Raw genomic sequence first — 13,976 nt, forward strand, 5'->3', positions numbered from 1 at the left:
GGACTAGTTTAAGGAGTATGGAGCAAATTCCCTCCAACCATGCTGATGCTATTAAACACATGAGAGGTGAACGAACAGGTGCACATTTCTGGGTGAAGGGTAAGCAACATACCACAACCTGGGGCGCGTTCAGCAGGACACAACGTTTTGGGAACGTTCAGATAAAAATATGCAATGTAGAAGATGTAGAGTAAGGAATCACGTCAGCTCCATTCGTGACATTTCTATCTAAAGCACCTGACAATGTTCAAACGTGGCCCTGTTTGAAAAATACCCATGAAGTGTTTAAGTTTTCCCACAATGCACTGGGGTTGAATGTAATTACCATGCAATGCATTCAATGTTGAAATGGAACTCTGAATAATTTTGCATCATATCTACAGTACCTCGGTGTTTAATATTTGATGTATATTGTTTGACGTTACAATACATTCACAGGTTTTTGACACTCACCGTTAATTGAAGTCCTATGGCCATAACTAATGAATTAATGACATCCATGAAAATTATGATCATTTGAATCATAGAAATGATGAATGGGTTAATCACAGATGTTATGTGGCATGTACAGCCTTTTGTTATGCAATGTACAACACTTTTCTGATTCATGATTCCAGCACTTATTTGTTAATCGTGAAACATATGCAACTGATATTATCAAATGTTTTTGAGGAAACCTTATGTGTAATAGAAAATCTCATCACGGGTCTTCACAGGATAATGGAAGACTTAATAATGGTGATCTTGACAGGAAAAACTGATATGAAAAGGAAGCCCTTTCAGAGTATAATTTAGACTGAGGGGACTACGGCAGCGTAGCCTAGTGGGTAGAGTGTTGGACTAGTAACCGGAAGGTTGCGAGTTCAAACCCCTGAGCTGATCTGTCGTTCTGCCCCTGAACAGGCAGTTAACCCACTGTTCCTAGCCCGTCATTGAAAATAAGAATGTGTTCTTAACTGACTTGCCTGGTTAAATAAAGGTTAAAAAAAAAAAAAAAATCTGTTTTGGCTTCCACGTGTCATATCCTCCTGATCTCTAATCACCTCCTTTTCAAAATGTTAGTGTTTCATCTCCTCGAACCCTACATGCCATTGCCTTACTAGTGAGTCGTCCATCCATTTTCTCTCTGTCTGTCCACCTCCTTCCATCCACTTCCTGTCCTATGGTCTATTGACTTTCTGGACTATTTAGACTATTTGCTCCTCAATTTTTGTCCAGTGTTGTTTTATATATATATATATATTTTAACGTTGTTCTCCTTTCTCCACACCCCGTCAACCTCCTTTGTTCTGTTCCTCCTCCGTTTGTAAAAGTGAGTTGTGACTCCACTTTAAATAAACTCTTAACATGACTAGACTCTTGGAGGCACCCTGGATTCTTCTCAATAGTCTGTCTTTGCTTCCTTTGTCTTTGTTCCTGTACTCCCCTCGCCTTCTCAAAACATCAGTGAGAAGTGAGGAGAGAACAGGAGGAAAAGAACACGAGGAATCAAAGACAGACTATTGAGAAGAATCCAGGGTGCCTCCAAAATGTCATCAGCTAGCCAATGGAATCTAACCAGAATGCATCACTTATATTTCTGAAGTTAAATTAGAAATGCGTGTTTTTCCCACCTCATTACCCCAATTAAATTGCAGGGTTTGTTGTGTTGGTTTGAAAAAGCAATTTATATTGTAGGTGGCTCAAAGATCTCAGGTGTTTTCAAGCGTACAATACTATTAAAAAGGACACTGTGAGTAATTAAAGGGATTGAGGCAATAACATCTGTTTTGTGATTCTTCGCTTCGTGAATATAATCAAAGGGGAAAACACAGTCTAGCTGTGATGTGTACACCCTTGTTGTTACGCAATGTACATCACCCTTCTGATTCAAAACTCTTCATTTTTCAACATTTCAAAATAAATGACAGTGCGTTCAAAAGGACATTAGAAACTAATATATACAATCAATCAAAACAAGTGCAGTTTTCATTGGTCACATTAAAAAAAAATCAGAGCACTAAATTCATCTTTTGGGACCAAAGAATAAAGTTTTAGAGTGACCTGTAGGTCATTCCAGGACTGAGGCGCTTAGTAACTGAAAGCAGTCTTGCCAAACTCAGAGGAGACACGTGAAACCTCTAGTACCAACCAGTCTTAACTCAGAGGAGACACGTGGAACCTCTAGAACCAACCAGTCTTATCTCAGAGGAGACACGTGGAACCTCTAGTACCAACCAGTCTTATCTCAGAGGAGACACGTGGAACCTCTAGTACCAACCAGTCTTAACTCAGATGAGACACATGGAACCTCTAGAACCAACCAGTCTTAACTCAGAGGAGACACGTGGAACCTCTAGAACCAACCAGTCTTAACTCAGAGGAGACACGTGGAACCTCTAGAACCAACCAGTCTTATCTCAGAGGAGACCCGTGGAACCTCTAGAACCAACCAGTCTTATCTCAGAGGAGACACGTGGAACCTCTAGAATCAACCAGTCTTAACTCAGAGGAGACACGTGGAACCTCTAGTACCAAACAGTCTTATCTCAGAGGAGACACGTGGAACCTCTAGAACCAACCAGTCTTAACTCAGAGGAGACATGTGGAACCTCTAGTACCAAACAGTCTTATCTCAGAGGAGACACGTGGAACCTCTAGAACCAACCAGTCTTAACTCAGAGGAGACCCGTGGAACCTCTAGTACCAAACAGTCTTATCTCAGAGGAGACCCGTGGAACCTCTAGTACCAAACAGTCTTATCTCAGAAGAGACCTGTGGAACTTCTAGAACCATCTAGTCTTGAGAGAGAGTCTTATAATAACTAGATTTCAAATTTAGAAGTGAGGTGATGGGAATTTCTGGACGAGAGCTTTATATATACGAATAATAGCCGATGTTGGGTCCTTCTGGTAGTCAGAGACTCCCACCCAACAGAACTATATAAGAGACAATGATGCGTATGAAAATGATCCCCAGTGATAAAATGCAAGGCTGATTTATAGACTGAATCTAGAGGTTTTAACACAGAAGCTGCTGCGTACACGTTGATTGAGTCTCCAGAGTCAATTACTGGGTGGAGTGTTGCTTGAACAATCTTCCTCCTATTTTCAAAAGTGAGACAGGATGTATTTCTATAAAGGAATCCAATCTTTACTTAAAACTTTTAGTCAGCTTATCAATGTGTGTTATAAAGGACAGTTTATCGTCAATCTAAATACCTAGATATTTATAACGGTGGCCTGGCTCAATTTGGCCTCTCAAGGTACAGATACAATACGTAGTTTATGAGGATCAAGTTTACGAGACCTAAATATTTTTTTTGTGGTTTTATCAACATCCAGCACTAATTTAAGATCGGTGAGCGATTCTTGAATTGAACCAAAGCCAAGCTGAAGGTCGTGAATTTCCTGCTGCATTGAAGGGACACGGGAATACATAACTGTATCATCCACATAGAGATGTAAGCCCCAGTTATTATTATTCCGGGACAGACCAACATTATTCATGTAAATAGTGAACAGTATTGGGCCTAGCATTGGGCCTTGTGGGACTCCTCTGGTTATGTTAAGAAAATTAGACTGAACTCCATCACCAGATAGATATTGACTTCTGTCATGCAGTCCGCTTGATCTAAAAATTTAAAATATTAAAAAACTCTAGCAGGAGTTCATGATCGTCTGCATCGAATATAAAAGGCAGATCAGTGTTGTTTCCTGTCTAGTGTGTTAACTATGTAATTAAGACTAGAGAAGCAACTGAGATAATGCTGTGTCCTGGCTAGTGCGTTAACTATGTTATGACTAGAGAAGCAAACAAGATGATGCTGTTTCCTGTCTAGTGTGTTAACTATGTCATTATGACTAGAGAAGCAACCGAGATAATGCTGTGTCCTGTCTAGTGTGTTAACTATGTCATTATGACTAGAGAAGCAACTGAGATAATGCTGTGTCCTGTCTAGTGCTTTAACTATGTCATTATGACTAGAGAAGCAACCGAGATAATGCTGTGTCCTGTCTAGTGCGTTAACTATGTCATTATGACTAGAGAAGCAACCGAGATAATGCTGTGTCCTGTCTAGTACGTTAACTATGTCATTATGACTAGAGAAGCAACCGAGATAATGCTGTGTCCTGTCTAGTGCGTTAACTATGTCATTATGACTAGAGAAGCAACCGAGATAATGCTGTTTCCTGTCTAGTGCGTTAACTATGTAATTATGACTAGAGAAGCAACTGAGATAATGCTGTGTCCTGTCTAGTGTGTTAACTATGTCATTATGACTAGAGAAGCAACCGAGATAATGCTGTGTCCTGTCTAGTGCGTTAACTATGTCATTATGACTAGAGAAGCAACCGAGATAATGCTGTGTCCTGTCTAGTGCGTTAACTATGTCATTATGACTAGAGAAGCAACCGAGATAATGCTGTGTCCTGTCTAGTGCGTTAACTATGTCATTATGACTAGAGAAGCAACCGAGATAATGCTGTGTCCTGTCTAGTGCGTTAACTATGTCATTATGACTAGAGAAGCAACCGAGATAATGCTGTGTCCTGTCTAGTGCGTTAACTATGTCATTATGACTAGAGAAGCAACCGAGATAATGCTGTGTCCTGTCTAGTGCGTTAACTATGTCATTATGACTAGAGAAGCAACCGAGATAATGCTGTGTCCTGTCTAGTGCGTTAACTATGTCATTATGACTAGAGAAGCAACCGAGATAATGCTGTGTCCTGTCTAGTGCGTTAACTATGTCATTATGACTAGAGAAGCAACCGAGATAATGCTGTGTCCTGTCTAGTGCGTTAACTATGTCATTATGACTAGAGAAGCAACCGAGATAATGCTGTGTCCTGTCTAGTGCGTTAACTATGTCATTATGACTAGAGAAGCAACCGAGATAATGCTGTGTCCTGTCTAGTGCGTTAACTATGTCATTATGACTAGAGAAGCAACCGAGATAATGCTGTGTCCTGTCTAGTGCGTTAACTATGTCATTATGACTAGAGAGAAGCAACCGAGATAATGCTGTGTCCTGTCTAGTGCGTTAACTATGTCATTATGACTAGAGAAGCAACCGAGATAATGCTGTGTCCTGTCTAGTGCGTTAACTATGTCATTATGACTAGAGAAGCAACCGAGATAATGCTGTGTCCTGTCTAGTGCGTTAACTATGTCATTATGACTAGAGAAGCAACCGAGATAATGCTGTGTCCTGTCTAGTGCGTTAACTATGTCATTATGACTAGAGAAGCAACCGAGATAATGCTGTGTCCTGTCTAGTGCGTTAACTATGTCATTATGACTAGAGAAGCAACCGAGATAATGCTGTGTCCTGTCTAGTGCGTTAACTATGTCATTATGACTAGAGAAGCAACCGAGATAATGCTGTGTCCTGTCTAGTGCGTTAACTATGTCATTATGACTAGAGAAGCAACCGAGATAATGCTGTGTCCTGTCTAGTGCGTTAACTATGTCATTATGACTAGAGAAGCAACCGAGATAATGCTGTGTCCTGTCTAGTGCGTTAACTATGTCATTATGACTAGAGAAGCAACCGAGATAATGCTGTGTCCTGTCTAGTGCGTTAACTATGTCATTATGACTAGAGAAGCAACCGAGATAATGCTGTGTCCTGTCTAGTGCGTTAACTATGTCATTATGACTAGAGAAGCAACCGAGATAATGCTGTGTCCTGTCTAGTGCGTTAACTATGTCATTATGACTAGAGAAGCAACCGAGATAATGCTGTGTCCTGTCTAGTGCGTTAACTATGTCATTATGACTAGAGAAGCAACCGAGATAATGCTGTGTCCTGTCTAGTGCGTTAACTATGTCATTATGACTAGAGAAGCAACCGAGATAATGCTGTGTCCTGTCTAGTGCGTTAACTATGTCATTATGACTAGAGAAGCAACCGAGATAATGCTGTGTCCTGTCTAGTGCGTTAACTATGTCATTATGACTAGAGAAGCAACCGAGATAATGCTGTGTCCTGTCTAGTGCGTTAACTATGTCATTATGACTAGAGAAGCAACCGAGATAATGCTGTGTCCTGTCTAGTGCGTTAACTATGTCATTATGACTAGAGAAGCAACCGAGATAATGCTGTGTCCTGTCTAGTGCGTTAACTATGTCATTATGACTAGAGAAGCAACCGAGATAATGCTGTGTCCTGTCTAGTGCGTTAACTATGTCATTATGACTAGAGAAGCAACCGAGATAATGCTGTGTCCTGTCTAGTGCGTTAACTATGTCATTATGACTAGAGAAGCAACCGAGATAATGCTGTGTCCTGTCTAGTGCGTTAACTATGTCATTATGACTAGAGAAGCAACCGAGATAATGCTGTGTCCTGTCTAGTGCGTTAACTATGTCATTATGACTAGAGAAGCAACCGAGATAATGCGGTGTCCTGTCCTAAAGTCTGACTGCTAAGCATTCAGAATACAATTTCTATCTAAAAAAGACGGCAGCTGAGAATTAAAGGTTTAAAATTGAGATTGCCTTGAGCAGCATTTTAATTAGCAACAAGGGAATTCTGCTCTGCGTTTTGATTAGACATCTAGACAGTGCAGAGGGGATGTTTGACTGAGTGTTTGCGATTCAATTTCGGCCTGTTTATTTGACTCCGAAGTCAATGTTTTGGGGTGAGTTTCCCAATATCAGCGGATTTGTAGAATCATGTATGCTCGTGCCATTGTAACGAGTCAACCCACTACACCTGATCCCACTCCTGTTTCTTCCATCCCTCCACACTCCACACTGAACTGTCCACTCGTTTAACCCTCCTCAAGGAGGGTTAAATTTTTACATGTAAAATGAGGTGGAGTGTACATATGTATGAATGTACACTTTATGGAGGAGGGGCGAAACCCCAATACCAAATCAACATCTACCCATACGTATGTGGGGATGAGAGAATTAGTTAGATTTGAAGTAATGTGGAAATGATACACGCTCTCAAGTAGAAATGATACACGCAGTATTACTCCAGAGCAGGATACCAACTTCCTGTAGGTATGTTACAGTTGAAAATGTTTTTAATTATTTTTATTTCACTTTTTTAACCAGGTAAACTAGTTGAGAACAAGTTCTCATTCACAACTGCGACCTGGCCAAGATAAAGCAAAGCAGTGCGACAGAAACAACAACACAGAGTTACACATGGAATAAACAAGCGTACAGTCAATAACACAATAGAGTAAATAAATAAATAAACTCTATATACAGTGTGTGCAAATGGCATGAGGCGGTAATAAATAGGCCGTAGTAGCAAAGTAATTACAATTTAGCAGATTAACAGTGGAGTGATGGATGAACAGATGATGATGTGCAAGTAGAGATACTGGTGTGCAAAAGAGCAGAAAAGTAAATAAAAACAATATGGGGATGAGGTAGGTAGATTGGGTGGGCTATTTACAGATGGACTATGTACAGCTGCAGCGATCGGTTAGCTGCTCAGATAGCTGATGTTTAAAGTTAGTGAGGGAAATGTAAGTCTCCAGCTTCAGCAATTTTTGCAATTTGTTCCAGTCACTGGCAGCAGAGAACTGGAAGGAAAGGCGGCCAAAGAAGGTGTTGGCTTTTGGGATGACCAGTGAGATATACCTGCTGGAGCGCGTGCTACGGGTGGGTGTTGTTATCGTGACCAGTGAGCTGAGATAAGGCGGAGCTTTACCTAGCATAGACTTATAGATGACCTGGAGCCAGTGACAACGAATATGTAGCGAGGGCCAGCCGACTAGAGCATACAGGTCGCAGTGGTGGGTGGTATAAGGCACTTTGGTAACAAAACGGATGGCACTGTGATAGACTACATCCAATTTGCTGAGTAGAGTATTGGAAGCCATTTTTGTAGATGACATCGCCGAAGTCGAGGATCGGTAGGATAGTCCGTTTTAATAGGGTAAGTTCGGCGGCGTGAGTGAGTGAAGGAGGCTTTGTTGAGGAATAGAAAGCCGATTATAGATTTGATTTTGGATTGGAGATGTTTGATATGAGTCTGGAAGGAGAGTTTACAGTCCAGCCAGACACCTAGGTATTTGCAGATTCTCCCCTTGTTCCATTTACTCAATATAGAAACATGAAAATGTATAATGCATACCAGTTAAATATTATAATTCATTTAACAGATTACTTGGAATTGAAAGAGGTGAATTTGGACATTATATTTGAGTAGAGTGCGTTTGACTCAGCAGTGGCACTAAATTAACATATGTTTATAGTTGTTGTTGCCTCAGACGACCTCAGCCAAGGTAGTGAAGTTATTCTATTTTATAAACTTTCTCTCATGGATTCAAAAACAATGAACTGGTGTGAGGAAATGGAGCAAACTCCCTCCAGTCATTATTTTGCTGATGCTTTTAAACGCATGAGGGGTGAACGGGTGCAAATGTCTGGGTGAAGAAAGAGTACGCGACAGAACATAACCTGGGGCACGTTCAGCAGGACACAAATTTTTGGAACGTTCAGATAGAAATATGCAATGTAGAACATGTGAAGAAAGGAATCACGTCAGCTCTATTCATGACATTTCTATCTAAAACACTTGACAACATTCAAAAGTGGCCCTGTTTGAAAAATACCCATGAAGCGTTTAACCTTTCCCACAATGCATTGGTGCTGAATGTTCTACCATACAAAACATTCAATGTTGAAATGGAACTCTGATATTCTACAGTACCTCAGTGTTTATTATTTGATGTAGATTTATTCACATTACAATACATTCAAAGGTTTTTGGCACACACCGTTAGCTGAAGACCTATGGTCATAACTAATGAATTAATGACATGATGCATAACGTTTCCGATCCTTTGGTTCATAGATATGATGAATGGGTTAATCACAGATGTTGTGTGATATGTACATCCTTATTGTTACGCAATGTACATCAGCCTTCTGATTATGATACCAGAATCATGACTTGTTAAACAAGAAAAACACATTCAATTTTGTATTTCACTTGGAAAGTCCTTTGAGGCGGAGTCTTTTACAGTGGAGTTCTGGTTACGAAAACAGCAGCAGTTCGTTCAACATGTGAAAGCTATAGTGAAATCAGAGCAACATGTCTTCATGAGCCCATCCAGCCTACAGGAAACATTTCCTCCTGAACAGAGTAAAAGTAATAATATATATTTTCATGTGATCAATGACAGAATGTTAATTTCAAGTACTAATGCTTTTCCAAACTCCAACGCTCTTCGGCTGCGTTTACAAAGGCAGCCCAATTCCGATCTTTATTTCACTAATTGGTATTTTGACCTATCTGAAAAAGAGCTGATGTGAAAAGATCTGATTTGTCAAAAGACTTTATTGCAGGAATGTTTTTAGTTTTTCCTTTCAATTAATACCCAGACAACCAGGTGAGGGGAGATTTTTTAAAACAAATTAATGATCTTAATTCATCAATCATATACAAGAGAGGAGCGAAAACCCACCGACACTTGGCCCTCCGTGGAATGAGTTTGACACATTGTGTAAGACCAGTGTTTTTATGATTTTCTGTACTACAGGGCCTGTACTTACAAAGTATCTCAGAGTAGGAGTGCTAATCTAGGATTAGTTTTGCTTTTTTGATTGTAATGAATAGACAGGGAGAACCTGATCCTAGATCAGCACTGCTACTCTGATACCCTTTATGAATACTGAATGCATGTTTCACAATTGCCTTTGGATGCACTTCAAGTCTGAAATGTCCAATGTCCCTTGCTAGCTGAGCTTATCTGCTGTGAAAGGGGACATACTATTTATCATTGAGGGATAAAGCTTGGGGCCTGTCAATTCGAGGTGATCCTTGGGGTTTAATTTGACTGGCCTCCTTTCATCAGACTATCAATTATATGTAAACAATATTTTAACTCCAAAGGAGGCCCATATAATATGAACGCTAATGACTCGATTGTGGAGAGGAGCACAAAGGAGTTAGACACAAAGTGCCTCTGAGTGGGAGAGTGAACAGATAAGGGAACTAATATGTTGGTTTTGGCAGTCCAGTATTACTGAAGTTAATACATCTGCTTAGCAGTTTGAAGCGGGGTTCTTCCTGAAATTGTTGGTTATTGTTCTTTGATTTCTAACCTACCTCATTTCCTGAAAAGTTTACTTTCATGGGCCTTATGCACATCAGCTTGTGAAAAAAAATGGATTCTCATAATTGCATATTAGTTTGTGACCAAAAAATAGATTTTCATTTCTTTGTCATGGACATGAAACCTTTTAGTTGTTTATGTGATATAGGGAGGCAGTCATTTGTTCATAAATTTCCTTTCATGATGTACAGGTCATTTGTTTTCAAGTAAACTGAGCTGAAGATGAGGCTGGAAAAGTTTTCTAAAATTAGCATGGTCTGCTGGCTGAAAAGGAATGCTTGTCTCTGTAAGATGTGTGCATGGTCCAATAGTAATGCATTGCTTTGAGGTTTTGTCACGTTCTGACCGTAGTTCTTTTGTGTTTTCCTTGTTTTAGTATTGGTCAGGACGTGAGCTGGGTGGGCATTCTATGTTGTGTGGAGAGGAACCAGGCAAACTTCCGGCGCCGACTGAGATGGCCGCCTCGCTTCGAGTTCCTAGGAAACTATGCAGTTTTTTGTTTTTTTACGTGTTATTTCTTACATTAGTACCCCAGGTCATCTTAGGTTTCATTACATACAGTCGAGAAGAACTACTGAATATAAGATCAGCGTCAACTCACCATCAGTACGACCAAGAAGATGTTTTCCGCCCCGCGGATCCTGTGTTCTGCCTTACAAACAGGACAACGGAATGGATCGCATGCAGCGACCCAAGGAAACGACTCCGAAAAAGAGGGAAACGCGGCGGTGTTCTGGTCAGACTCCGAAAAAGGGCACATCGCGCACCACTTCCCAGTATTCTTCTTGCCAATGTCCAGTCTCTCGACAACAAGGTTGATGAAATCCGAGCAAGGGTGGCATTCCAGAGGGACATCAGAGACTGCAACGTTCTTTGCTTTACGGAGACATGGCTTACTGGGAAAACGCTATCCAGGGCGGTGCAGCCAATGGGTTTCTCCACGCATCGCGCCGACAGAAACAAACATCTATCTGGTAAGAAGAGTGGCGGGGGCGTATGCCTCATGACTAACGGGACATGGTGTGATGAAGGAAACATACAGGAACTCAACTCCTTCTGTTCACCTGATTTAGAATTCCTCACAATCAAATGTAGACCGCATTATCTTCCAAGAGAATTCTCTTTGATTATAATCACAGCCGTATATATCCCCCCCCAAGCAGACACATCGATGGCTCTGAACGAACTTTATTTAACTCTTTGCAAACTGGAAAACATTTATCCGGAGGCTGCATTCATTGTAGCTGGGGATTTTAACAAAGCCAATCTGAAAACAAGACTCCCTAAATTTTATCAGCATATCGATTGCGCAACCAGGGGTGGTAAAACCTTGGATCATTGTTACTCTAACTTCCGCGACGCATATAAGGCCCTGCCCCGCCCCCCTTTCGGAAAAGCTGACCACGACTCCATTTTGCTGATCCCTGCCTACAGGCAGAAATTAAAACAAGAGGCTCCCACGCTGAGGTCTGTCCAACGCTGGTCAGACCAAGCTGACTCTACACTCCAAGACTGCTTCCATCACGCGGACTGGGACATGTTTCGTATTGCGTCAGATGGGAATATTGACGAATACGCTGATTCGGTGTGCGAGTTCATTAGAACGTGCGTCGAAGATGTCGTTCCCATAGCAACGATAAAAACATTCCCTAACCGGAAACCCTGGATTGATGGCAGCATTCGCGTGAAACTGAAAGCGCGAACCACTGCTTTTAATCAGGGCAAGGTGTCTGGCAACATGACTGAATACAAACAGTGCAGCTATTCCCTCCGTAAGGCTATTAAACAAGCTAAGCGTCAGTACAGAGACAAAGTGGAATCTCAATTCAATGGCTCAGACACAAGAGGCATGTGGCAGGGTCTACAGTCAATCACGGACTACAAGATGAAACCCAGCCCAGTCACGGACCAGGATGTCTTGCTCCCAGGCAGACTAAATAACTTTTTTGCCCGCTTTGAGGACAATACAGTGCCACTGACACGGCCTGCAACGGAAACATGCGGTCTCTCCTTCACTGCAGCCGAGGTGAGTAAGACATTTAAACGTGTTAACCCTCGCAAGGCTGCAGGCCCAGACGGCATCCCCAGCCGCGCCCCAGAGCATGCGCAGACCAGCTGGCCGGTGTGTTTACGGACATATTCAATCAATCCTATACCAGTCTGCTGTTCCCACATGCTTCAAGAGGGCCACCATTGTTCCTGTTCCCAAGAAAGCTAAGGTAACTGAGCTAACGACTACCGCCCCGTAGCACTCACTTCCGTCATCATGAAGTGCTTTGAGAGACTTAGTCAAGGACCATATCACCTCCACCCTACCTGACACCCTAGACCCACTCCAATTTGCTTACCGCCCAAATAGGTCCACAGACGATGCAATCTCAACCACACTGCACACTGCCCTAACCCACCTGGACAAGAGGAATACCTATGTGAGAATGCTGTTCATCGACTACAGCTCGGCATTCAACACCATAGTACCCTCCAAGCTCGTCATCAAGCTCGAGACCCTGGGTCTCGACCCCGCCCTGTGCAACTGGGTACTGGACTTCCTGACGGGGCCGCCCCCAGGTGGTGAGGGTAGGCAACAACATCTCCTCCCCGCTGATCCTCAACACGGGGGCCCCACAAGGGTGCGTTCTGAGCCCTCTCCTGTACTCCCTGTTCACCCACGACTGCGTGGCCACGCACGCCTCCAACTCAATCATCAAGTTTGCGGACGACACAACAGTGGTAGGCTTGATTACCAACAACGACGAGACGGCCTACAGGGAGGAGGTGAGGGCCCTCGGAGTGTGGTGTCAGGAAAATAACCTCACACTCAACGTCAACAAAACTAAGGAGATGATTGTGGACTTCAGGAAACAGCAGAGGGAACACCCCCTATCCACATCGATGGAACAGTAGTGGAGAGGGTAGCTAGTTTTAAGTTCCTCGGCATACACATCACAGACAAACTGAATTGGTCCACTCACACTGACAGCGTCGTGAAGAAGCGCAGCAGCGCCTATTCAACCTCAGGAGGCTGAAGAAATTCGGCTTGTCACCAAAAGCACTCACAAAACTTCTACAGATGCACAATCGAGAGCATCCTGGCGGGCTGTATCACCGCCTGGTACGGCAACTGCTCCGCCCTCAACCGTAAGGCTCTCCAGAGGGTAGTGAGGACTGCACAACGCATCACCGGGGCAAACTACCTGCCCTCCAGGACACCTACACCACCCGTTGTTACAGGAAGGCCATAAAGATCATCAAGGACATCAACCACCCGAACCACTGCCTGTTCACCCCGCTATCATCCAGAAGGCGAGGTCAGTACAGGTGCATCAAAGCTGGGACCGAGAGACTGAAAAACAGCTTCTATCTCAAGGCCATCAGACTGTTAAACAGCCACCACTAACACTGAGTGGCTGCTGCCAACACACTGTCATTGACACTGACCCAACTCCAGCCATTTTAATAATGGGAATTGATGGGAAATGATGTAAATATATCACTAGCCACTTTAAACAATGCTACCTTATATAATGTTACTTACCCTACATTATTCATCTCATATGCATATGTATATACTGTACTCTACATCATCGACTGCATCCTTATGTAACACATGTATCACTAGCCACTTTAACTATGCCACTTTGTTTACTTTGTCTACACTCATCTCATATGTATATACTGTACTCGATACCATCTACTGTATGCTGCTCTGTACCATCACTCACTCATATATCCTTATGTACATGTTTCCTTATCCCCTTACACTGTGTATAAGACAGTAGTTTTGGAATTGTTAGTTAGATTACTTGTTGGTTATCACTGCATTGTCGAAACTAGAAGCACAAGCATTTCGCTACACTCGCATTAACATCTGCTAACCATGTGTATGTGACAAATAAAATTGGA

The 13,976-nt window shown here is 42.3% G+C and overlaps 1 protein-coding gene and 1 non-coding gene across 2 annotated transcripts in view; both read left to right on the forward strand.

Moving 5' to 3' along the window:
* Window positions 1-13,976, forward strand: part of LOC123996747 (neuromedin-U receptor 1-like) — a 708,675-nt gene that overhangs the window by 653,180 nt on the left and 41,519 nt on the right. The gene's annotated exons all lie outside the window — the stretch shown is intronic.
* On the forward strand, window positions 8,794-8,889 carry LOC124015838. Its single transcript, XR_006835232.1, has one exon. It is a non-coding gene; the product is annotated as a small nucleolar RNA U13 (small nucleolar RNA).

The sequence above is a fragment of the Oncorhynchus gorbuscha genome, linkage group LG02, assembly GCF_021184085.1.
Source record: "Oncorhynchus gorbuscha isolate QuinsamMale2020 ecotype Even-year linkage group LG02, OgorEven_v1.0, whole genome shotgun sequence".
Classification (NCBI taxonomy): domain Eukaryota; kingdom Metazoa; phylum Chordata; class Actinopteri; order Salmoniformes; family Salmonidae; genus Oncorhynchus; species Oncorhynchus gorbuscha.